Below are 24,165 nucleotides of genomic sequence, written 5' to 3'. Positions count from 1 at the left end.
AATGTCGTTTTTTCCGACAATTTTTACATGTGAAGCCATTCCCATTCCCACTTCGACTTCTAGATGCGATTACACGAGAAGATCCCGTCCCAACGAAATATGCCTTCGTTTTAATGATTGCGATCCCAGTTCGCGCATCATACCCATGACACTCTCTCCCCTATTTCGCGATAATACAAAACGCGCTGCCTTTCTTTGATATTTTTCGACGTCCTCCGTCAATCCTATCTGACATGGATCCCTCACCAGGCAACAGTACTCTTAACGAAGAGTGGACAAACGTAATGTAAGCAGTCTCTTTAGCAGCTCTGATGTAAATTCTAAGTGTTATACCAGTAAATAGCAGTCTGTGGTTTACTTTCCCCACAACATTATCTATGTCATAGTTCCAATTTAAATTAAGCGTATGTATGATCATTGAGTATGTATACAGAATGAGATTTTCACTCTGCAGCGGAGTGTGCGCTGATATGAAACTTCCTGGCAGATTAAAACTGTGTGCCGGACCGAGACTCGAACTCGGGACCTTTGCCTTTCGCGGGCAAGTGCTCTGCCAACTTAGCTACCCACGCACGACTCACGCCCCGTCCTCACAGATTTCCTGGAGACGAGATACTGGCAGAAGTAAAGCTGTGAGGACGGGGCGTGAGTCGTGCTTGGGTAGCTCAGTTGGCAGAGCACTTGCCCGCGAAAGGAAAAGGTCCCGAGTTCAAGTCTCGGTCCGGCACACAGTTTTAATCTGCCAGGAAGTTTCATATCAGCGCACACTCCGCTTTAGAGTGAAAATCTCATTCTGGAAACATCCCCAAGGTTGTGGCCAAGCCATGTCTCCGCAATATCCTTTCTTTCAGGAGTGCTAGATCTGCATGGTTCGCAGGAGAGCTTCTGTAAAGTTTGGAAGGTAGGAGACGAGATACTGGCAGAAGTGAAGCTGTGAGAACGGGTAGTGAGTCGTGCTTGGGTAGCTCAGTTGACAGAGCACTTGGCCGCGAAAGGCAAATGTCCTGAGTTCGAGTATCGGTCCGGCACACAGTTTTAATCTGCCAGGAAGTTTCATTAAGTATGTAGATGAATTCACAGACTTTAGATTGGGTGTGATATATCGTGTAGCCGAATTTAGCGGATTTCTTTTAAACTGAATCTTTCCACATCATTTCGATAAAAAAAATAATCGTTCAAATAATCTAAGGAACATGTAACTAACTAAACTAATTAACTAATTATCCATACCTACTCAAAAAGCCTGAGGAACTAAGGAAAGAGCGGGAATTTAGGAGCTGTGTCAGACAAATCGATATGATGTATTTAGTTGATTAATTACCATGGGCGGGTGACGAATGTATCACTATGATCCAAAGTCAAAACAGTAAAGGAAACAGTGAAAATATGCGGGTTCACCACCACCGAAAAAGCAAATAACCAGATACTTCCGGGAGCAGTCATGCTGAATGCGTTTTGGGACTATCGCGCTAACAGATTACGGTCGTAAGGGGCAAATCATCACAGGACCATACTACCGAGGTTATGGAGAAACGTCAAGACGTAGCGCCGTGAGAAGCTGCCGAAAGGTGTGAAATGGTGAGCAGAAAGAGGAGACGGGAAAGGTGTGGGCAGCACGGGGGGGGGGGGGGGGGGCGGAAGAGGTTGCCCAATGACTGGGAGGGGGGGGGGGGGGAGTGGCACGACAACGCCCCTACTCAGTATGCACAGGAGACACAGTCACATGTACTGCTTCTCCAGGTTATCAGATTTTGCTTCATCCCCGAATTCGTCTGACAAGGCACCCAGTAATTCATCCTCTTTTCTCGGATGAAGAAATCGCTGCATGACAAGCATTTCCAAAATGACTTTGAGATTATTTACGATATGGAATGTTACCTTAATTGCCATAATAAAGACTTCTACAACCAGTGTCTCCGCAAAGTCATGAATCGCTAAAAAAGAAAAAAAATGGAAGAAAAAGTGCACGCTATCACAGTTTCTAGTGAACAGATATAATGGTCTTTCGTCCACCTAAAAATAAAGAATATCTTATAGAGACATTGCGTTATCGAGGTATCTCTTTCATGTGTTTTCAGTGATAATAAGGGTTTTTCACTTATCATGCGTGAAAGAAAAAGAGTTTCATCAATCATCAGTCTACTCTACACATTGCTTTGTTCTCTACAAATGTTTTCTTCTGTGACGGGTAGTGAAATGGTAGAAACGTTGCTGGCAGCATCGCATACAAGCCACTTTCATAAGAGCGCTGGTGCTCATTGACCAACGCTGACTGCCTACAGCAATGTTTGACTGTAGTGAGAATGAGATCTTTGTTACGATCTTCCAGTGTGTAACCTCGGTTGAAGTTCATCAGTAGGCGTCGCTCATGTTGGAACTCCATGGCCGAACCTCCTAGCTGCCGAAATCATGGTCAGATATTGTTGCTATCGTCTTTGAGCAAGAAAGAGACAGAAAGTGAAGCACCTGCTCACCTTTGTTGGTGTTCGCCTTGCCTTCAGTCTGCCCAGGACTAGTCATCACAATAGGTCTGGAAAATGATACCTTCATACCATTCGACCAAGCTCCCCCTTCCTTCCCTCTCTGATGGTGAAACATCGGCAGTCTACCCCACACATTTAATTATCTACTATGTATAGACAATGAACAAAAGCACACACCTGCCCTACATATCATGGCGATAAGAGATCAAATGGCTCTGGGCACTATGGGACTTAACATCTGAGGTCATCAGTCCCCCTAGAACTTAGAACTACTTAAACCTAACTAACCTAAGGACATCACACACATCCATGCCCGAGGCAGGATTCGAACTTGCGATCGTAGTGGGCGCGGTTCCAAACTGAAGCTCCTAGAAGCGCTTGGCCACACCGGCCGGCGATAAGAGATTGTTTATAGTAGGCCCTGTTCCAAATATTATTACACGCACTGTATGACTTGGCACTTTGGCACTTTTATCACAGCATCTTGGGAATGTAAGCACTAGATCACTATCTTCTAGCACCTTGGCTGTTGCTTGGGGAGAAGAGGTGTTGCGGGAAAAATCCCCGCCTACTTCGCGCAAGCACCCCACTGGAATCGTAATTTAGTTCATTATTCCTATTACAATACTATATTGCTACGGCACGATCGACTGTTTCGTAGCTCAGGTTGGCATTGAGCAGAAACAATCTGCATATATGTAATTTTTACCACAATCATTGAAAAATTTACCACTCTCCACATAGTAAACATGAGAGGGTGGAACAGTATTCCATGTCTAACCCTAGTTACGTTCGTGCTTAAGTGGGGAGGTATACTTTGCTTTTTTTTTACCGCCGGTTGCCTTTCCTCGGCCTTTGCACAGGTGGTGCGATCATTGGTCATTCTCATTTCGTGGAACGACAATTATTGTTTTGAATTAGGCACAGGGTCATATTAGAATAGTTAGTTAGCGATTTGTGTTCGTCCTGTTGTTGTTATTGTGGTCTTCCGTCCAAAGACTGGTCTGATGCAGCTCTCCATGCTACTGCATCCTGTGCAAGCCTCTTCAGCTCCGAGTAACTATTGCAACCTGCATCCTTCTGACCCTGCTTAATGTATTCATCTCTTGGCCTCCCTCTACGATTTTTACCTTCCACGGTTCCCCCCGGTACTAAATTAGTGATTTCTTGATGCCTCAGAATACGCCCTACCAACTGATCCCTTCTTCTTGTCAAGTTGTGCCACAAATTTCTCTTCTCTTCAATTCTATTCAATACCTCCTCATTAGTTATGTGATCTAACCATCTAATCTTCATCATTCTTCTGTAGCACCACATTTTGAAAGCTTCTATTCTCTTCTTGTCCAAACTATGTATCATCCATGTTTCACATCCATACATGGCTACACTCCATGCAAATACTTTCAGAAACGACTTCCTGACACTTAAATCTATACTCGATGTTAACAAATTTCTCTTCTTCAGAAACGCTTTCCTTGCCATTGCCAGTCTGCATTTTATATCCTCTCTACTTCGACCATCATCAGACTGGTATTTTGTCCTACGAGTTTACCATCACTTCTGCTTTTCTGCTCTCACGGTACATAAACGTTTCACAAGATCTACACGGGAAGCACATTTTCAAAAACTCGTCTACATCTACTTCGATCCTCCGCAAGTCACTTACGGTGTGTGGCGGAGGGTACTTTGTGTACCAGTGTCACTTCCGGCTTTTCCTTTTGCAGTCGCGCGTGGGTCGCGGGAAGAATGATTACTGGTAAGTCTCAGTGTAGTCTTGATTCTCTCTAACTTTATCTTCATGGTCTTTTCGCAAGATACAGGTACGAGGAACCAATGTATTAGCTGACTCTTTCACGTACGAACGTTGTCGGGATTTTAACGGTAGACCACACCGTGATGCAGGATACCTCTCTTCCTGTGTCTGCCACTGAGTTCGACTGAGCATCTCCGTGACACTTTCGCACTTACTAAAGCGTCGCGAAACAAGTTCCTATTCCTTGAATCTTCTCTGTTTCCTCTGTGAATCCTACCTGATACGGATCCCAGACTACCGAGCAATATTCAGCTATTGGTCGAACGCTTGTTCTATAAGATACTTCCTTTGTGGCTGGACAACATTTCTTGAGGATTCTTTTGTGGCTGGACAACATTTCTTGAGGATTCCACCAATGAATGTCTGTTTGGCGTCTGCGTTACCCGCGATTAATTTCACGTGCTCGTTCTATTTCAACTCGCTCCTCACATATAATCCGAAATATTGTAGGGAAGTAACTGCTTCCAGTGATTGTTCTGCAATCTTGTAGTCATACAATAGCGGGTCTTTCTGGCTGTGTATTCGCAATACGTTGTTGTTGTTGTGGTCTTCAGGCCAGAGACTGGTTTGATGCAGCTCTACATGATACTCTATCCTGTGCAAGCCTCTTCATCTCCCAATAACTACCGCAACTTACATCCTTCTGAATCTACTTAGTGTATTCATCTCTTGATCTCCCTCTATGATACTTACCCTCCACGCTTCCCTCCAATACTAAACTGGTGATCCCTTGGTGCCTCAGAACGTGTCCTACCAACCAATCCCTTCTTCTACTCAAGTTGTGCCACAAATTCCTCTTCTCCCCAATTCTATTCAGTACCTCCTCATTAGTTACGTGATCTACCCATCTAATCTTCAGCATTCTTCTGCAGCACCACACTTCAAAAGCTACTATTCTCTTCTTGCCTAAACTGTCTATCGTCCATGTTTCACATCCAAATACTTTCAGAAAAGACTTCCTGACACTTAGGTATGCTAGATGTTAACAAATTTCACTTCTTCAGAAACGCTTTCTTTGCTATTACCAGTCTGCATTTTATATGCTCTTTACTTCGACCATCATCAGCTATTTTGCTCCCCAAACAGCAAAACTCATTTACTACTTTAAGTGTCTCATTTACTAACCTAATTCCCTCGGCATCACCTTATTTAATTCGACTACATTCCATTATCCTTGTTTTGCTTTTGTTGATGTTCATCTTATATCCTTCTTTCAAGACAATGTCCATTCTGTTCGACTGCTCTTCCAAGTCCTTTGGTGTCTCTGACACAATTACAATATCACCAGCGAACCTCAAAGTTTTTATTTCTTCTCCATGCATTATAATTCCTACTCCGAATTTTTCTTTTGTTTCCTTTAGGATAAGTCGTAGGGTTAGTATTGCCTCACGTGTTCCAACATTTCTCAGGAATCGAAAGTGATCTTCCCCGAGGTCGGCTTCTACCAGTTTTTCCATTCGTTCGTAGAGAATTCGTGTTAGTATTTTACAGCCGTGACTTATTAAACTGATAGTTTGGTAATTTTCACACCTGTCAACACCTGCTTTCTTTGGGATTGGAAATATTATGTTCTTCTTGAAGTCTGAGGGTATTTCACCTGTCTTATAAATCTTGCTCACCAGATGGTAGAGTTTTGTTAGGGCTGGCTCTCCCAAGGCTATGAGTAGTTTAATGGAATGTTGTCTACTTCCGGGCATTGTTTAGACTTAGGTCTTTCAGTGCTGTGTCAAATTCTTTATGCAGTATCATATCTCCCATTTCATCTTCATTACGTCCTCTTCTATTTCCATAATATTGACCTCAAGCACATCGCTCTTGTATAGACCTTCTGTATACTCCTTCCATCTTTCTGCTTTCCCTTCTTTGCTTGGAACTGGTTTTCTATCTGAGCTCTTGATATTCATACAGCTGATTCTCTTTTCTCCAAAGGTCTCTTTAATTTTTCATTAGACAGTATCTGTCTCAACTTAGTGATTATGCCACTACATCCTTACATTTGTCCTCTGGCCATCACTGCTTAGCCGTTTTGCACTTCCTGTCGATCTCATTTGTGAGACATGCGTATTCCTTTTCGCCTGCACATTTACTGCATTCTTATATTTTCTGCTTTCATCAGTTACATTCAATATTTCTTGTACTACCCGATGATTTCTACTAGCCCTTGTCTTTTTACTTACTTGATCCTCTGCTGCCTTCACTATTTCATCTCTCAAAGCTATCCATTCTTCTTCTACTTTATTCCTTTCCTCTGTTCTTGTCTGTTCCCTAATGCTCCCTCTGAAACTCCCTACAACCTCTACTTCTTTCAGTTTATCCAGGTCCCAACGCCTTAACTTCCTACCTTTCTGCAGTTTCTTCAGTTTTAACCTACACTTCGTAACCAATAAATTGTGGTCAGAGTCCACATTTGCCCCTGGAAATGTCTTACAATTCAAAACCTGGTTCCTAAATCTCTGTCTTACCATTACATAATCAATCTGGAACCTTCCAGTGTCTCCAGGTCTCTTCCACGTATACCTTCTTTCATGATTCTTAAACCAAGTGTTAGCAATGATTAAGTTATGCTTCGTGCAAAATTCTATCAGATGGCTTCCTTTACCCCCAGTCCCTGTTCACCTATCAGTTTTCCTTCCCTTCCTTTTCCTACTATAGAATTCCAGTTCCCCATGACTATTAAATTTTCATCTCCCTTAACTATTTGAATAATTTCTTTTATCTCATATAAATTGTACAACTGTGGTAGGCGTGGGCTTCGTGTCTATCTTGGACACAATAATGCGCTCACTATGCTGTTCGTAGTAGCTTATTCGCATTCCCATATTTTTATTCATTACTATTCCTACTCCTGCATTACCCCTATTTGATTTCGTATTTATAACCCTGTATTCACACGACCAGGATTCCTGTTCCTCCTGCCACCGAACCTCACTAATTCCCACTATATCTAACTTTAACCTATCCATTTCCCTCTCTAAATTTTCTAACCTACCTGCCCGATTAAGGGATCTGACATTCCACGCTCCCATCCGTAAAACCCCAGTTTTGTCTCTCCTGATAACGACGTCCTCCTGAGTAGTTCATACTGTATGGTCGACATATAGGAAGAGCACATAATGAGAGCGCCAAACAATATGTAGAAGTTTGCATTTGGTGAGAATGAGCTTTACGCTGACATGAACTGTTTTCGAGAAGTGCGGGTCATGGTAATTTATAGTGTGGAGAGGGAGATTGATTGGAACTGAATAAGATTCCAAAGTGACACGTGTATGTAACATTACAGATAACAGACTTGAGTGTTAAGGATGGTTTGATCAGTTTCAACCAAACATTAGCATTGCGACCGAATTATTTCGAAGACTGAACTATAAAACAATAATTCCCAACTAACAAATAAATGTATATCTCCAGTTCAGGACTAACTTCTGTGAAAGAGAGAACTGTTAATTTTCAGATCAGTTGTGTGTGTATCATCCTCCCGTAAGCAGTGACCTATGTTCTGGAGAATAAACTCAAAATAGTGAAATTTAATCCACAAACTTTTCTCATTTCTAGATTTCCCTGTGATTTTATATAGTATTTATTCCGGGATTTTAATCATGATCGTTTTTGTTTAGTTCATAATCGAAATTGTTACATGCATTTACGATTGACAGATGTAAACTTCTCTACCAGTTAATAGTCCGATGGTTAGGTTTGATAACCTCCTAATACGAGGGTTGTAACTTTAATAGTGGCAGCGTCATCACTTCTGTCTCTATGCTGTTCATTTTTCATTTTTGGAACACAATGTACGACCAGATTAGAGACAGAAGCGATGACACTTTCTGCAGGACCTGACCATCATTTTGCAGGGCAATGCTCAAGCACGTACAGTGCAAGCTGTTACTGATTTGTTTGATGGGGCTGCTAAGCGCTATACCACCACCTACTGCACACCCCTGACTTAAGCCCTCATGAGTTGAATGCGATTTCTAAACTGAAGGAAACACTTCACGGCATTCGCTTCAGAACTGCTTCAAATTCATCAGGCAACAGACCGCGGCGCTCGAACTGTCAATACAACTGGCACTGATAAAGAGTATCCTACGACTTCCACGTCGCTGGCAACGAGTTATACACAATGTTGGTGACTATTTTGAAGGTCAATAAAACTTTGAAACACGTATCTATTTTGTACGAGCTGATAAATAGTTGCCACTATCAAAGTTCCAACCCTCGTATATTTTCTGGAGACGGTGCATACGGAATGCAAGCATGACATGTCAATATGATAGGTTTAGTTTACAGTCAGAAAGTGTAATTAACATAACTGAATTCGAACGGGACACGGGTGTAAAGACTCGTAGCCTGGTGAATTTCGTCGAAGAGATTCCACAGACATCAGATGTCAGTTCGAACTGGTATCAACGTGGAAACGCTAAATATCAAATCACCTTTAGTAGTTCTGTGATATTACCTCATAGAAGCTGCTGAACTTTCCAGCGCTCTGTACGAAATCCGCCATTCGTGGTCCAATGATGTCTGCACGGTAGTTCAGCTTGTTCCGTCAGAGGACTGGCTGCCCTCAGTGTGGGGGAAAAAAAACCTGAGTGAAGTATTCAACGGTGAACTAGAAGGGATGTTATGTGACGTCCGCCCAGAACAATGGCGAACAAAATAAAGGGAAAAAGTGGCTAGCGTCGCTGCCTCTAAATAACAGCGTCTCTTGTTGCCCGCCTGGCCTGGTTGTGGATTTTTTTTCCCTCGGTGACTGTATGTTTTTCTCGTCCTAATCATTTCATCTCATCTCCATTGACGCGGAAGTCACCGAAATGGCGTCAAATGGAAAGTCTCACTGCTTGTCGCTGAACAACCCCATAATGGGTATCCTGGCCAATAATACCGTACCATCATGGTTATATATTCGTGTCAATTAACTGCCGAGGAATTTCTTTGCATAGTCACTGGGGGAACGATCCACCAAATGGCAACAGAATCCATATCTCCTCGTCGTATTGTTAACCAGAAGCTGATTATGAGAAACAGCGACGTCACATCGAATGGACGACGCCATCATTGGCCTGAAAAGCTGCGGAACTTTGAAGAAATAATGACTCACAGTTCGCAATATGGCAATCAGCTATGCGTCTGTGGACTCGTTGGATACCTGTCCAATAGGATTTACCTTAGTTTATTGTGACGCAGTGGTTCGTGACGGAAGTACTCGTAGAATGACGATTCCTCGTTTGTGCTCGGTCCGTTACTTTTGGTTGATGGCAAAACAAACTGAGTTACAAAGAGAGAGGTCTGGTCTTCGGAGACGAACTGATCTTTGACTTTTAGGTTGCCTACATAGTGGCTGTGGAAGGTTTTGTCAGCCCCCACCCCTCTCCCACACACACACACACACACACACACACACACACCCACACACCCACACACACACACACACACACACACACACACACACACTTTCCTCTCCCAGTCACAGCCCAGTATTTCACTGACGCAAATAATGCAACAGGCAATCAGTATGTACCACAGAGCCGGCATCTTCTCCTCATAGTCACTACTCACAAGACCCACACAAATCCTTCATGAGCACGGTCTATCCCCTTTCCCTCTTTGATGAACGACGTAACGCAATATCAAATTACCAAAAGACTTAATAGGGAAAAATGGCGTGGATGGCTGGGCTAATATACATACTAGTTGCACTTACAACTAGACATTTATTTTTAAATGCACACACGCATTAACCTGAAGACAAGTTTGGTTAACAACTTTTTGCTCTGTTAACATTACAATGTACACATTTAACTGGTAATTAACACCAAGAATATTTAACCTCTGCACAATTAAAATCAAGTGCCAATGAAAAAATAGTTATCAAACCACAAGCTCGTTTAGAAATAATATCAGTCTATATGCAAAGTTTGGACATGTAGCACAATAATCACAATTCTCTAAAATACCTTGCTAAATACAATTATTAAAAGCTTTGAAAGCTCAAATTAGTGTAGGAAATCATATAATTCCAGAAAGGCCACGGACACGCTCCGACATCTCTACAGTGGCCTCCACATAAACAAATACGAACAAATTACGATCACTGCCATATACAGTGTACTGCCAAAAACGGTGGTCAAACCTTCAACAGCATTCGGTTTTCTTATTCCAATTCGATCGGTAATCTATCTCTAACAAAGGAATGAAAGATCAAGATTTAGATGAGGATCTGAAAGGAAACTAGTATTAATACCATGCAGTGCTAGTAAGAAATTCGTTACTCCTATTAAGTCTCATAGAAGGCGACCTGTACCCTGCACACCTGATATCTCCTGTATGCATAAACATTTAACTACTAAAAACCATTGCCTACCCTGCCACTGAGCTTCACATCCACGATGAGAAAGAAATCACTATTACTGTCTGTACCTGGGATTCTGACCTCGTGGAGCCAACTGAACTTCGCTGGCTGCATTAAATAGAACGGTGAACGACGCGCACGGGTTGGACATAACAGAATGAAAACCTAACTAAAGCGATGTAGGAGCATTGTAGACATCCGAAACTATGTGTAGATTCTTGGGTATTAACACGTATGAATCCTGAATTATCCTCGAAGGGATATTATTTCACTCCTAACAAAGACTTTGTTCCATTTCGTGAATAAAGTTTGAAAGAGGAAAAATGGTTCCAATAGTTATTGCAATAAAGACCACAACGGCCCAGATATTTTCAACTTGGCTATCTTGGAAATAAGGGAAGAGGTCTAATTCCATTCTCTTCGTTGTCGAACCAACTATGAGAAAGGGTTGATTATCATATTGTAAAGTGCTACCCACTGCAAGGAGCACTGTCAGCATGAAAATATTTCCTAGCATGCTTTCAAGAACCTTAGCAGTGATAGTAAAAGCTGCTGGAAAGGACAGTTGTCCACCGAAACTACGCTGCGCAACAGAATTAAAGGAACACTATTTAGAAACCCCATAATTGGTTCCCATTGCGATGAACAAGTTTGAAATTTGGCTGAAAGCTGTTTACAGTCTTCCTCCGTAATGGTGCCCTGCGACCGCACCCTCGGTCTCGGCGACGCCGTCAGTACATACGAGGAAAAGGCCAGAGCTCAAATGTTCATGTGGGGTGTAAGGTGGGTCGTATTGGCACCACATTTCACCTCAATTCTGTCCAACTCCACTGCGGACGTGTCACACGATGGAAAGGTAGCCACGCCTCCGTCTTACTCACATTACACCCCTTCTTTTGACGCCTCCGCGATGGGGGTTGGAACTGCGGCGCCCAGCGTTGAAATCGAGCGGTTTTCTTATGTGTCACCGAGAAAACATTTCAGGAACACCGCGTCTCAGAATCGACACGCAGAACAGGAGTACTGAAGAACTACAAGCACGCTTTGGTGCATCGAGTCGAGTTCAGATTTCGTCGAATGGTTTTGAACGGTCCTTTGCGGTTCCATGCTGTACATCAGGGCAAAAACTTCAGTCTCACTGCTCTCCAAAGGGATGCGATCACGTTGAATGGGGTTGATAGAGCATCATGCCCTTAGAGAAGGGTTGAAGCAACCGTGGGGTGTCAGCGATGTGAAAGATTATCAAAAAGTCGGTCAGTTGCTCGTTATGTTTAGCAGACTAAGCTTTCTCATGAAATGTGAGTGCTGCCATCGCACTACATGCAGTAGTTGTAGATATACCTAGTAGACCTACAGCTGTTATCGACACATTTCAACAACTGCAGCCGTACTGGGTCGCAACATTTCTATGCTGTACAAAGGAAAGCAGAAGTTAACTTCAGTGTCTTAGACATAGGTCAGAAAAATGTTTTTGGAGGCGAGACGTTGACGCCGCTGTTTTCATATCGTTCTGTCATCGTCACGAGTTGGCGGTGTGCTCGACGTTGACACGAAATATGCCTGTACCTAATACGACAGTAATGTTTGACAATGTAACCGCCTAGCAAACATTCCCATACTGTTCAGGTGAGTTGGCAGGCAAGAAGGGCCGATGTCTACTAACGGAAACATGTTCAAATGGCTCTGAGCACTATGAGACTTAACTTCTGAGGTCATCAGTTCCCTAGAACTTAGAACTACTTAAACCTAACTAACCTAAGGACAACACACACATCCATACCCGAGGCAGGATTCGAAGCGGTCGCGCGGTTTCATACTGTAGCGCCTAGAACCGCTCGGCCACTCCCGCGGGCCGGAAATAATGTGCAATGTGGTTTCGCAGTACATGTGTTGTGAGACACATAAGTTTCTTCAAATATCACTGAAAAATTGGAATTCGTTTATTTTTAGATTCCAATCACAAGTAAGGTTAACCACGTGAAACGACCCATTCGAAGAATTTTTTAGTACTTAAACCCACTATGTAAGAAGTTACAGGACTGTCATCACATAGCTACATTATCTTGAAACAGGTTTCTAAAATGTGCTTTATTGTACTGAAGGTGGTGTGACTAACAGAACGTACCCCTCTCTTTAGGGTACGCGGCTGTCGACTGGTACCTCCGGTGCCTTTCCCAGACACCGTGAAAACAGACGAGGAAGAGCGGCCGCGCAGGGTGCGCTTCAAGGCCGCGACAGACAATGAGGGAAAAGATGAGGGTCAAGGTCTAAGACTGTTGGAAGAGCCAGTAACCAGTGCAAGAAATAGCACCACCTAACGATAAATTTTTTCGAGAGCTATTTTGAAACAGTTTCAGCTATTATCTTGTTATTTAGAAAGACATAAATCAAGTTGGTGTCTCTTGAGGTTATACCTTGAGTCACTCGCCAATTTTGCACAGGTATACTGGCACGACTATTTGTAATGCTGATGTCAATATTTCGCATGCCTCAGCCTGACCTCCACAGGTTTGAGCGTTGCGTGGCAAGGTTTGCACGAGCAGCTGAAGCTCCATCACCACGACTTGTAACTCAGAGCCACGAGCATCTGGCACTAGGCTTTCCCGCAAAACTAGCTTGGCATCGGCATCCAACATAATGATGACAACCTTAACAGAACGTCGTAGCTTGGAAGTAACCATAAAGCGAGTGAATCTGTTGCTGGTTCAATCCACTACTTTAAATGTTTCAAATTAAAACATATTGTGCAATATCTGCACCTCGGAGGCGGAGCAACGATCCACACATATTGAGTGCCTGTGTTGGAATCACGCTTATTGTTATGTTCACCATGAGCTGATGGGACGTCCGTAAATTCTTGGTGATGAATATCATACTTGGATCAATGTAATCATGGTCAAGTCTGTATTTCTATGATAACTAGTTAGTCTGCTTGTTTCACTAAAAAAGATGAAAACCTTGGACATTTTCACTACCAACAATACCTAGAGGACTTTTTATTAAGAGAGCGTGAGATCTGGCAATATTGTTTATCATATTTGATGACAAAAAGACCCCTAGAAAAATAAAAGACTGATTTCACCGAGTAGGTATATTATTTTGCAACAGTTGCTTTAGTGTGGTAAAGATGATATAATTAACAGAACCTACCCATTGCTTTAGGGTACTTGGTGGTCGCCGGTTTCGCGTGATGCTTTCCCCAGACGAGGAAGAGCGATCCCGCAAGGTGCTTTCCAGTCCCATAACAGGCAGTACAGGAGAAGATGGGGATCGAGGTGTGTATACGGTAGAAGAGCCAGTGGAAGAGACACCACAGCCAGGTTTGTCTGAAGTTTCCACGGCGGGTACAAACGTTACAGAAATGGCCCCAGCAGAGGCTGATCACTTTAGCGGCCCACATGGAGGAACTTCATCAGGAACAGTAATGTCCTCACAGGCCATCATCCCCCCGACAGAGGGTGCGCAGCTTGGTGTTCAACACACAGAGCAAAGTGGTAGCCAGCAGGTACAAGTATCCTTGAGACAAGAACCACAGGCCATCATCCCCCCGACAGAGGGCGCGCAGCTTGGTGTTCCACACACAGAGCAAAGTGGTAGCCAGCAGGCACAAGTATCCTTCAGACAAGAACCACAGGCCATCATCCCCCCGACAGAGGGCGCGCAGCTTGGTGTTCCACACACAGAGCAAAGTGGTAACCAGCAGGCACAAGTATCCTTGAGACAAGAAGTGTCTAGACAAAACATTCCTCCTGTAGAACAGGAAACACCAGTGTCTAGTGAAGTTCGTGCACCTCACATGATGGGGGATGGAACGTTTAGAGAAATGTGTGGTAGGCGTCTTAGAATGTTTCTTGAGGTGAATGCAATAGACTTAGTGACGCCTCCTGGAAACTTTCACACTGGGATGGATGAAGCAGCATTTAGAGAAATAAGTAGTAGGCGACTGAGAAACTTCCTGGTGGATGATTCAACAGAGCTAAGATCACCCATAGAAAGCTCTCTTGCTGTGACAGGGGAAGATATAGACACTGAACACCATCCAGAACGTCACAGGCACCAATTGGAGCAGGTGCCTCCAGTGGGAGATATACCCATACAAGGCTTGCACCCCATGACAGACGACGAACCACAAGGGGATCACCATCCTGAAGAGATAAGATCACCCATAGAAAGCTCTCATGCTGTGACAGGGGAAGATATAGACACTGAACACCATCCAGAACGTCACAGGCACCAATTGGAGCAGGCGCCTCCAGTGGGAGATATATCCATACAAGGTTTGCACCCTATGGCAGAGGACGAACCACGAGGGGATCACCATCCAGAAGAGCTAAGTGGCCATCAGGAACATATGACAATAGGACATGACACACTCGTACAAGGCTCACAACACGTAATAGAAGAAGCGCTAACTAGTGATCGCCATGAAAGCCTTAGTGTTCATTTAGAACGCCATAGTCACCAATTAGAGCAGATGCTGCCAGTGGGAGATGTGTCCATACAAAGCTCCCACCCTATAATGGAAGACATACCACAACGCGGTCACCAACCCAAAGAGATAAGTGACCATCAGGAAAGCATAACAACAGTACGTGAAACACCCATGCAAGTTTTGCATCAAATAATAGAAGAAACGGAAACTACTGACCATCGTGGCAGCCTTAGTGTCCACCCAGCGCGCCGAAGGTATCACCCTATGGTGGAAGATGAAACACACGGGGAGCACCATCCGGAAGAGCTAAGCAGCCATCAAGAACTCGTAACAAAAATACCTGAAACGCTCATACAAGATTCCCATCATGTAACAGAAGTGCCAACGACCGACCGTCGTGAAAGCATTAGCGCCCATCCAGAAAGCAGTAAATACCGACTGGAGCACAAGCCACCAGAAGGAAGTATGCCTGTGCAAGTCTCCCACCCTACCACGGAAGATGAACCACAAGAGGATCGCCATACTGAAGAGCTAAGCGACCAACATGTACACAGGACAACAGGACGTGAATCACTCATAGAAGGTTCCCATCAAATACTAGAAGCAGCGCCCACTACTGACCCTCATGACAGCCTCAATGTCGATCCAGAATACCACAGCCACCAACAAGGGTCTCACCCTACGACGGAAGATGAAGCATACAGAGATCTCCAACCTGGAGAGCTAAACGGCCAACAGGGACATATGATAAATGAACGTGAAACACTCATACATGGTTCCCATCATGTAATAGAAGAAGCGCTCACTACTAAACGACATGAAAGAGATAGCACCCATGAAGAGCAGCAACCACAAGGAACAATAAGTTTAATAAGAATGGGTCGGGAATTGCCTCCATACATAAAACCGAGGCGTCTCATTGATGACCTAGAAGAGTTGTCTGACAGCACAGAAAGGCCTCCACGAGTGGCACCTGGAATGATGGAGAAAGAATCACATGACGCACCACGCTCTGGGCGAAATATTGTCCAAGACGAAGAGCTTTCAGAAAGTCAGCAAAATATACTGAAAGAGGTCTATTTGTCTGACAGTCCAGATACGTCTCCACGAGTATCTCATAGAATGCTGGCCAAAGCATCGAATGACACTCCATCCTCTGAGCGATACAATGTCTTAGATGAAGAAGATGCAAAGGAATGGGGAGCTGAGATGGAAGGGCTGGATGTGATGGCACAGATTTCGCAAGAATGGCTGCCTAGTACCCAAGAATTCAGTGCAACAATAAGTGATACATCACTAGCAAGAACTCGATCGACGCCTCGTGCAATAGAGGAAGATCTGCCTGTGGATAGTCGTATAGAGGAAGTCAGGGGCCGGGAGGAGCAACCTGAAACACAGGGAGGAATCCGCAACGAGATTCGTCTCGAGGTGCCAGAGCTCGTTGTGACACCACAGACTTCGCAAGAAAGGCTGCCCGATACCGAAGAATTCAGTGCACCGTTAAGTGATGCATCACTACCAAGCAGACGAGACGAGAGCCGTGCAATGGAGGAAGAGCTATCCGCAGGTAGTCGTCTAGAGGAAGTCAAGAGCCAGGAGGATCAACTTGCAGCAGAGGAAGGACTCCACGAGGAGATTCGTCTCGAGGTGCCAGAGATTGATGTGAGAACACAGACTTCGACAGAATGGGTGCCTGATACTGAAGAATTCAGTGCACGGTTAAGTGATGCATCCCTACCAGGCACACCAGAGGAGAGCCGTGGAATGGAGGAAGAGCTGCGTGCGGGCAGTCGTACAGAGGAAGTCAAGAGACAGGAGGAGCAACCTGGAGCAGAGGAAAGACTCCAGAAGGAGATTCGTCTCGATGTGCCAGAGGTGGATGTGACAACACAGCCTTCGACAGAATGGGTGCCTGATACCGAAGAATTCAATGCACGGTTAAGTGATGCATCACTACCAAGCACACCAGAGGAGAGCCGTGGAATGGAGGAAGAGCTGAGTGCGGGCAGTCGTATAGAGGAAGTCAAGAGACAGGAGGAGCAACCTGGAGCAGAGGAAGGACTCCAGAAGGAGATTCGTCTCGATGTGCCAGAGGTGGATGTGACACCACGGACTTCGACAGAATGGGTGCCTGATACCAAAGAATTCAGTGCATGGTTAAGTGATGAATCACTACCAAGCGCACCAGAAGAGAGCCGTGGAATGGAGGAAGAGCTGCATGCGGGCAGTCGTATAGAGGAAGTCAAGAGACAGGAGGAGCAACCTGGAGCAGAGGAAGGACTCCAGAAGGAGATTCGTCTCGATGTGCCAGAGGTGGATGTGACAACACAGACTTCGACAGAATGGGTGCCTGATACCGAAGAATTCAGTGCACGGTTAAGTGATGCATCACTACCAAGCGCACCAGAGGAGAGCCGTGGAATGGAGGAAGAGCTGCGTGCAGGCAGTCGTATAGATGAAGTCAAGAGACAGGAGGAGCAACCTGGAGCAGAGGAAGGACTCCAGAAGGAGATTCGTCTCGATGTGCCAGAGGTGGATGTGACAACACAGACTTCGACAGAATGGGTGCCTGATACCGAAGAATTCAGTGCACGGTTAAGTGATGCATCACTACCAAGCGCACCAGAGGAGAGCCGTGGAATGGAGGAAGAGCTGGGTGCAGGCAGTCGTATAGAGGAAGTCAAGAGACAGGAGGAGCAACCTGGAGCAGAGGAAGGACTCCAGAAGGAGATTCGTCTCGATGTGCCAGAGGTGGATGTGATAACACAGACTTCGACAGAATGGCTGCCTGATACCGAAGAATTCAGTGCACGGTTAAGTGATGCATCACTACCAAGCGCACCAGAGGAGAGCCGTGGAATGGAGGAAGAGCTGCGTGTGGGCAGTCGTATAGAGGAAGTCAAGAGACAGGAAGAACAACCTGGAGCAGAGGAAGGACTCCAGAAGGAGATTCGTCTCGATGTGCCAGAGGTGGATGTGACAACACAGACTTCGACAGAATGGCTGCCTGATATCGACGAACTCAGTGCAACGTTAAGTGATGCATCACTACCAAGCGCACCAGAGGAGAGCCGTGGAATGGAGGAGGAGCTGAGTGCGGGCAGTCGTATAGAGGAAGTCAAGAGACAGGAGGAGCAACCTGGAGCAGAGGAAGGACTCCAGAAGGAGATTCGTCTCGATGTGCCAGAGGTGGATGTGACAACACAGACTTCGACAGAATGGGTGCCTGATACCGAAGAATTCAGTGCATGGTTAAGTGATGCATCCCTACCAAGCGCACCAGAGGAGAGCCGTGGAATGGAGGAAGAGCTGAGTGCGGGCAGTCGTATAGAGGAAGTCAAGAGACAGGAGGAGCAACCTGGAGCAGAGGCAGGACTCCAGAAGGAGATTCGTCTCGATGTGCCAGAGGTGGATGTGACAACACAGACTTCGACAGAATGGGTGCCTGATACCGAAGAATTCAGTGCACGGTTAAGTGATGCATCACTACCAAGCGCACCAGAGGAGAGCCGTGGAATGGAGGAAGAGCTGAGTGCGGGCAGTCATATAGAGGAAGTCAAGAGACAGGAGGAGCAACCTGGAGCAGATGAAGGACTCCAGAAGGAGATTCGTCTCGATGTGCCAGAGGTTGATGTGACAACACAGACTTCGACAGAATGGGTGCCTGATACCGAAGAATTCAGTGCACGGTTAAGTGATGCATCACTACCAAGCGCACCAGAGGAGAGCCGTGGAATGGAGGAAGAGCTGCGTGCAGGCAGTCGTATAGACGAAGTCAAGAGACAGGAGGAGCAACCTGGAGCAGAGGAAGGACTCCAGAAGGAGATTCGTCTCGATGTGCCAGAGGTGGATGTGACAACACAGACTTCGACGGAATGGGTGCCTGATACCGAAGAATTCAGTGCACGGTTAAGTGATGCATCACTACCAAGCGCACCAGAGGAGAGCCGTGGAATGGAGGAAGAGCTGCGTGTGGGCAGTCGTATAGAGGAAGTCAAGAGACAGGAAGAACAACCTGGAGCAGAGGAAGGACTCCAGAAGGAGATTCGTCTCGATGTGCCAGAGGTGGATGTGACAACACAGACTTCGACAGAATGGCTGCCTGATATCGACGAACTCAGTGCAACGTTAAGTGATGCATCACTACCAAGCGCACCAGAGGAGAGCCGTGGAATGGAGGAGGAGCTGAGTGCGGGCAGTCGTATAGAGGAAGTCAAGAGACAGGAGGAGCAACCTGGAGCAGAGGAAGGACTCCAGAAGGAGATTCGTCTCGATGTGCCAGAGGTGGATGTGACAACACAGACTTCGACAGAATGGCTGCCTGGTATCGACGAACTCAGTGCAACGTTAAGTGATGCATCACTACCAAGCACACCAGAGGAGAGCCGTGGAATGGAGGAAGAGCTGCGTGCGGGCAGTCGTATAGAGGAAGTCAAGAGACAGGAGGAGCAACCTGGAGCAGAGGAAGGACTCCAGGAGGAGATTCGTCTCGATGTGCCAGAGGTGGATGTGACAACACAGACTTCGACAGAATGGGTGTCTGATACCGAAGAATTCAGTGCACGGTTAAGTGATGCATCACTACCAAGCGCACCAGAGGAGAGCCGTGGAATGGAGGAAGAGCTGCGTGCAGGCAGTCGTATAGAGGAAGTCAGGAGCCAGGAGGAGCAACCTGGAGCAGAGGAAGGAATCCAGAAGGAGATTCGTCTCGATGTGCCAGAGGTGGATGTGACAACACAGACTTCGACAGAATGGCTGCCTGGTATCGACGAACTCAGTGCAACGTTAAGTGATGCATCACTACCAAGCACACCAGAGGAGAGCCGTGGAATGGAGGAAGAGCTGCGTGCGGGCAGTCGTATAGAGGAAGTCAAGATACAGGAGGAGCAACCTGGAGCAGAGGAAGGAATCCAGAAGGAGATTCGTCTCGATGTGCCAGAGGTGGATGTGACAACACAGACTTCGACAGAATGGCTGCCTGGTATCGACGAACTCAGTGCAACGTTAAGTGATGCATCACTACCAAGCACACCAGAGGAGAGCCGTGGAATGGAGGAAGAGCTGCGTGCGGGCAGTCGTATAGAGGAAGTCAAGAGACAGGAGGAGCAACCTGGAGCGGAGGAAGGACCCCAGAAGGAGATTCGTCTCGATGTGCCAGAGGTGGATGTGACAACACAGACTTCGACAGAATGGGTGCCTGATACCGAAGAATTCAGTGCACGGTTAAGTGATGCATCACTACCAAGCGCACCAGAGGAGAGCCGTGGAATGGAGGAGGAGCTGAGTGCGGGCAGTCGTATAGAGGAAGTCAAGAGACAGGAGGAGCAACCTGGAGCAGAGGAAGGACTCCAGAAGGAGATTCGTCTCGATGTGCCAGAGGTGGATGTGACAACACAGCCTTCGACAGAATGGGTGCCTGATACCGAAGAATTCAATGCACGGTTAAGTGATGCATCACTACCAAGCACACCAGAGGAGAGCCATGGAATGGAGGAAGAGCTGCGTGTGGGCAGTCGTATAGAGGAAGTAAAGAGCCAGGAGGAGCAACCTGGAGCAGAGGAAGGACTCCGCAGGGAGAGTCGTCTCGAGGTGGCAGAGCAGGATGTGACAGCACAGACTTCGACAGAATGGGTGCCTGGTATAGAAGAATTCAGTGCAACGACAAGTGATGCATCACTACCAAGCACACGAGAGGAGCCTGTGGCAATGGAGGAAGCGCCACCTGCGGGTAGTCGTATAGAGGATGTCAAGAGCCAGGACGAGCAACCTGCAGCAGAGGAAGGACTCCAGAAGGTCGTTCCTCACGACATTGCCAGCGAACAGTTTTCATCGCAGCCAATTACCTCCACACAAGGCGACCATCCTGTGATAGGGAAAGTATTACGTGGGAGGACATATTCTGAAACTTCTACTGGCGGTCAGGAAATACCGACGCAAGATACCCATTCTCCAAAAATGAGAACAACACCTGATCGACGTCCTCCCTCTATACTCCGTTTCTGGCAACAGCAAGAAGTGACCAAACAAACTGTACACTCACCTCCTCCTACTAGACAATCTCCTCCTCTAGCTGGACGATCTACATTTAGATTCTGGCAGGAAAGGACGTCACCAAAATCAGAAGAATCTAAGCATGCAACACCTAAAGGACGTATTCCTGCCAAACTCCGCTCTTTGCCGGAAAAGTCAACGCCAGAGCCTAAAGTACTCCCAAAACACATACTCACTCCAACGGAACAGATAACACCAAAGCCTAAAGTATTCCCGAAACCCATACTCACTCCAGCGGAACAGATGACACCGAAGCCTAAAGTACTCCCAAAACCCATACTCACTCCAACGGAACAGATAACGCCAAAGTCTAAAGTATTCCTGAAGCCCATACTCACTCCAACGGAACAGATGACACCAAAGCCTAAAGTACTCCCAAAACCCATACTCACTCCAACGGAACAGATAACACCAAAGCCTAAAGTATTCCCGAAGGCCATACTCACTCCAACGGAACTGATAACACCAAAGCCTAAAGTAATCCCAAAACCCATATTCACTCCAACGGAACAGATAACGCCAAAGCCTCAAGTATTCCCAAAACCCATACTCACTCCAACAGAACAGATAATACCAAAGCCTAAAGCATTCCCGAAACCCATGCTCACTTCAATGGAACAGATAATACCAAAGCCTCAAGTATTCCCAAAATCCATACTCACTCCAACGGAACAGATAACGCCAAAGCCTCAAGTATTCCCAAAACCCATACTCACTCCAACGGAACAGATAATACCAAAGCCTAAAGCATTCCCAAAACCCATACTCACTTCAACGGAACAGATAATACCAAAGCCTCAAGTATTCCCGAAACCCATACTCACTCCAACGGAACAGATAACACCAAAGCCTAAAGCATTCCCGAAACCCATACTCACTTCAACAGAACAGATAATACCAAAGCCTGAAGTATTCCCGAAACCCATTGTCACACCAGTGGAACAGACAATACCAAAGCCTAAAGTATTCCCGAAACCCATAGTCACTCCAATGGAACAGACAATACCAAAGCCTAAAGTATTCCCGAAACCCATAGTCACTCCAATGGAACAGACAATACCAAAGCCTAAAGTATTCCCGAAACCCATAGTCACTCCAATGGAACAGACAATACCAAAGCCTAAAGTATTCCCGAAACCCATAGTCACTCCAACAGGACAGACAATACCAAAGCCTGAAGTATTCCCGAAACCCGTAGTCACTCCAACGGGACAGACAGTACCGAAGCCTAAATTACCGCCGAAACCCACACACACTCCAATGGAACAAAATGTAATTAGAGAGCAAACGAAGGCTGAGAAGGAGCAGAAATCCGATAAAAAGTGAACTCTCGAGGAAGAATCTTCGAAAGACGATTTAAAATTGGCATGGACTTTCTAATTACCTCATAATGGATGGAACGTTTTTTCACCAGCTGGCAAATTAATCACAATGTAATATTTCTTATATACCTATCGTTGGAGACATACACATTACGAATAAAGTGAAATTTTGTAACTTATGACCTCTTATCATATGTACATTCATTTTACCGACTGTAAATTATTATAACATTTCTGCGTAATTCGCGCCTTTATTAATCCATTTATCACTGAATCATACGTACATTTGGCTTGAATCATGCAGCATGACATACTGCATCGTAGCTGGCAATATTATTCATGATATTCAGCAATGTTCCTGATTGTCTTTAGTAAACAGAGACCATCTTGTGTCTGCAGGTAACTAAAAACACAGTAACGTACACAGCTGCCCATCCTTTCGTCCTGCTGGTGGCAGCAGTCTGTCATGACATTGTCTCCACATCACACTGCAATACTGGAGCAATTCTATTGTATGGTCAGAGCTCACTAAGCTCCGTTGGAACATGGCGGTCGGAAATGTACAAAGCACTCTCAGACCATTTGGTGACATTCAGATATGGTGAACAGAGCTGGGAACAAGTGTTGTGGGAAGCCTAGCAGGGTTCTCATATCCCCAGATCGTTAAGCAAACCACTATGACGCCTCGGGAGGGTGGTGGGAGCAAAGGTCTGATAGTGTGGCGTTACATCCACGGTACATCATGTTGCACTGACATTTGACAAGATCAGTTCTCTACTTCTCGCCGACAGGCACCGAACACACATAATATGCTATCAAATGCGTGGGGCTAGCAATCCTGCAAAGGCGTGTTTATATAGACTGGCCATTACTGGATTAGAGTATCAAACCTATGACTTCTGCAGAACAAGCCACAGTTGAATCTGTCAACTTATACAATTAATTACCTGAGTGCAACATTTTGTATGAAGGTGAAATGGAACGGTCATATAGGCTCAGTCGTAGGTAAAGCAGGTGGGGTAGCCTACTTGTGTTCGTTGGTAGATTACCAAGCAAATGTAACCAGTCTAATAAGAAGATTGCTTACGAATCACTCGTACGACCCGTCCTAGAATATTGCTGAAGTGTGTGGGATCGGTATCAAATAGGACTAATAAGGGATACGAAACATATAAAGAGAGGGGCAGCACGGATGATCACAAGTTTGTTTGACCCATGGGACAGTGTTACAGAGACGCTGGAGAAATTGAACTGGCAGACACTTGAAGTTAGGCGCAAACAATACTGAGAAAGCCTCCTTACAAAGTTTCAAGAATCGGATTTAAATGACGTCTCTAGGAATATACTAAACTGCTAGACAAATGCTAAGGAACAGAGACACTGTTGGACAGGAATAATCATAGGCAGTTATGGACGACATTAAACACGTACATACGTAATGGAGATGGAGTGGTATATTTTTTGTGGCGGTGTTCGTAGCGACAAACAATTCGCGGTAGAAACGGCTTACGAAGTCACCGCCACACTTTTAATAGCGGGCCGACCGGTCCGCTGGAACAGTGAACAGAAAGATGAAAACCCAAACACTCTGATTAAATAAAAGTCGGTACTTATCTTTATTGATGAAGATACAGAAACACAATAGTGAACTCCGTGTCTACAGAGATCTGTCTAGTTCGAGTCGGAGCGGCTAGGTCAGCGTCGGCTGACGACAA

Source organism: Schistocerca piceifrons, chromosome 2 (genome assembly GCF_021461385.2).
Source record: "Schistocerca piceifrons isolate TAMUIC-IGC-003096 chromosome 2, iqSchPice1.1, whole genome shotgun sequence".
Taxonomy (NCBI): domain Eukaryota; kingdom Metazoa; phylum Arthropoda; class Insecta; order Orthoptera; family Acrididae; genus Schistocerca; species Schistocerca piceifrons.
This window is presented reverse-complemented; position numbering follows the sequence as displayed.